Source organism: Microtus ochrogaster, chromosome 1 (assembly GCF_000317375.1).
Source record: "Microtus ochrogaster isolate Prairie Vole_2 chromosome 1, MicOch1.0, whole genome shotgun sequence".
Lineage (NCBI taxonomy): Eukaryota > Metazoa > Chordata > Mammalia > Rodentia > Cricetidae > Microtus > Microtus ochrogaster.
The window spans coordinates 63,699,323-63,702,702 of record NC_022009.1 but is presented as its reverse complement, the minus strand read 5'-3'; the positions used below and the strand labels follow the sequence as shown (position 1 = coordinate 63,702,702).

Sequence of the window (3,380 nt, the reverse complement as noted above, 5' to 3'; positions counted from 1 at the left end):
TGTGTGTGTAAATATCACTTTATTCTGCTTATTCTTGCCACCAGATGCCTGGAATGACAGACATTTTCTTATCCCAGCTCAAACCCAGGGCCTTTAGACTATATGACCACCCCACAAAAACCTTTTATAGATATCCACCTGCCCTCTCAGTTCCATGATTCACTTTGGAGATTTATTTGGAAAGTTTAGGATTTACATCAAAGCTCTTTAAACTTGACCCTGTGTGAACCTGAAACTGGTGCCCATTAGCTGTGAAAGGCAGTGGGCGGGTTGACTTTTGAAGCAGGGAGACAGGCTAAGGCTGAGTGGCTTTAAAAACCCACTGGGAAATAATAATAACCTGTTGTTCCTTGGCTAATATCATTTATCAACACGTATTGAACTCTGATGGCTGCTGCTGAGACATGCTCTCAGCAGATGGAAGTCAGCGAGGATGATCTGCGCTGTTCTAGATTATTAGGCTGCCACACTGCACCGAACACGCCAGTCTGCCAGAGAATAGAATGGGTGGCGTCAGTTGCCGCCGGAACAAGAAACACATAAAATGATACGACTGAGTCATCGCAAAACATATTCGGAAAATAAATGTTCTTTGCAAGCTCTAGAATGGGTACGTGAAAGGCGAAATGGTAGGTTCTCCATGGCTTGTAGGTGTCTAGGAAATCAGAATATTACACAGCAAAATGAAAGGCTTGAGTGGGAGGGACACATTTTTGAAATCCACCAATAAATGGCTGTTGAATGGATAGATAAGTCAAGGAATGTTAATATGACAAAAGAATGAGATTCTAATGAGGAAGTTAGGTTCACACATGTATTATGAGTGTTGTAACCTCTTGTGTTGGGGACATGGCCCCTATTAAATAAGAGGAAAGACATGAAAATTAGTGTCATCTGAGATGGGAGCTCCCTGGTGGATCAATTCAGTGTCTTGGCAAGTTCCCCAGCTTCAGGGACCAGGACAGGGAGTCAGTGCACGTTACCAAAGGCTTCCTGGAAGAGTAAGGTCTTGAACAGAACGTTGAAGGTTGATTACGGTTTAGCCAGTGGGATACAGAGTTGGTGATATTTGGGTTGAGGGACCGCAGAAGCAAAGGTGCTTGGAGCTGTAGAGCAAGTACCAGGAAGTACTATGCTGATGGCCCTAGGAGGTCACCCACCACAGAAACAGCACAGCCAGAGGAGAAATGCGGTGTCTGTGAAGGCTTTGAAAGTCATTCTAGAAAGTAGCCTTCCTCCTGTAATTAAAGGGAAGCTGTCAACTGGTGATGTAGGCAGATCCCAGTTTCAGAGTGATGGCTGTGCCTGCAGTGTGGAGATTAGAAACAGGAGAACTCTTAAATCAGAGAGGGAGGAGGAGGTACTGGGAGATGGTTCCAGTAGGGTTGGCGGTGGATGATGAGGGCTGCACCTTGGTTGAAGTCAGGATAAAGAGAGAGGAGGCAGCATGTGGAGAGATGTCCAGAGGACGAACCCCTCAGGAGGCAGTGGCTGCTCAGTGCAGAGGAGGAGGAGGCAGCTGAGCTGGGAGCTGCAGCGTTGCTGTGTCTGGTGGGGAAGAGTGAAGAGTGGGAAGGCCCAGTTCTTTTCTGTCCACATCCCTTTGGAGAATGGAAGTTATCGTTGAGTCCAGGGGACAATAAAAGTGTTTGGAGGGGACTGGCGAGATGGCTTGGGCTGTCTTCCCCTAAGCCCAATAACCTGAGCTTTTGCCCTGGGTTTCATATGTAGGAGAGGAGAGACACCGGCAAGTTATCTCCTGACCTCCACATGAAGGCATATGTGTAATAAACAAACATATATAAACTGAAAAAGTCTGGGCTGAAGAGATGGTTCAGTGGCGAAGAGCAATAGCTGCTCTTACAAAGGATCCTGGTTCAGTTCCCAGCGCCCACATGAGAGCTTGTAACCATCTGTAACTCCAGATCCTGAGAATGGGACACACTCTTCTGGCCTCTGCAGACACGGGCATTCCCGTGATACACAGATATACATGCAGGCAAAAACACCCATACACATAAAGTCAAAATAAGTACATCTAAAACATTAAAGCAAAAGGCTTTGTAAACAGATGTTCAGTTTTCCCAGTAAAGCTTTGTTTTGCCCCAAGCAATAGTCAGCACACTTAAAAAAAAATCAACCTCGATGTCTACATAATTTTTTGCAAATTTCATGTCAAGACTCAGTTTATAATTCTGGAGATGCACAATGTAGATGATCTTCCTGGATGGCAGTGAGACTCACTGAACACCTGTTGACTGGTGATCATGTTGACTGGACAGACAGAAGGGGAGCGGGTCAGTTCATGAGGCAGGCTATCCCAGGCACGAGAGGCCTGAAGGTTCAGTTCATGCTGTGAACAGAGCCCACCTGCTTTAGCAACTTACAGACTCCACAAAGATGTGTTTTAAGCAGAATTAATTTAATATATTGGATATGGCTATATTTTTTCTCCTCTATGTGTTAATGGCACATTTTAATATGTTTCATCAGGAAGTATGTTGTCATGAAGATGTTCTTCTCAGCAGTATTTTAAGATTGCTTGATTTTTAAAAAAAGATTGGGCTTCTGAATCCCTTTATAAATATATTTTAACAAGCATATTCAAGTGCATGTGCATAAATATGTTATTCTAAGAAATGTAAAACAATTTTATATTTCCTATAGGCCTTGATGAGTTTATACTGATTTATTTTCAAATCCTTTTTAGGGCATTTAGTTAGTCTTAGGTTTACTATTGCTGCGACAAAACACCATGAGTAAAAGCAAGCTGGGGAGAAAAGGGTTAACTCGGTTTACACTTCTACATCCTAGTTCATCACTAAAGGAAATCAGGACAGGAACTCAAATAGCGCAGGAACCTAGAGGCAGGAGCTAACGCAGAGGCCAGGGAGGGATGCTGCTTACTGGCTTGCTCCTCATGCCTTGCCTCAACCTGTTTTCTTATAGAACCAGAACCACCAGCCCAAGGATGGCCCCACACACAATGGGCTGGGTCCTCCCCCATCAGTCCCTAATTAAGAAAATGTCCTACAAGCTTGCGTACAGCTGGATCTTATGGAAGAATTTTCTCTATTGAGGTTCTCTCCTTTCAGATAATCCTGACCTGTGTCGAGCTGACATAAAACTAGCCTGCATTGAACACTGTTTTCCTGAGAGTTTGGCTTTGCCAGACTTTTCATCCCAGTTTCACATCACACTTGTTACCACCATCACAGAGTTGCCAGTCTTATCAGAGAACCAGTTTGCTTATTTCCTGTATTCAAAAGCCTAGAGTAATTGATTTGGGTAGGAAATTTTTTTCAAACGTTTTTATTTTAAATTACGTGTATAGGTCTGTGTGTGTGTGTGTGTGTGTGTGTGTGTGTGTGTGTGTGTGT

General features: G+C 43.9%; 1 protein-coding gene across 1 annotated transcript in view; it reads right to left on the bottom strand.

The window, feature by feature from the left end:
- Kcnmb2 (potassium calcium-activated channel subfamily M regulatory beta subunit 2) overlaps positions 1-3,380 on the bottom strand; it is a 265,353-nt gene that overhangs the window by 22,796 nt on the left and 239,177 nt on the right. The window lies entirely within an intron of this gene.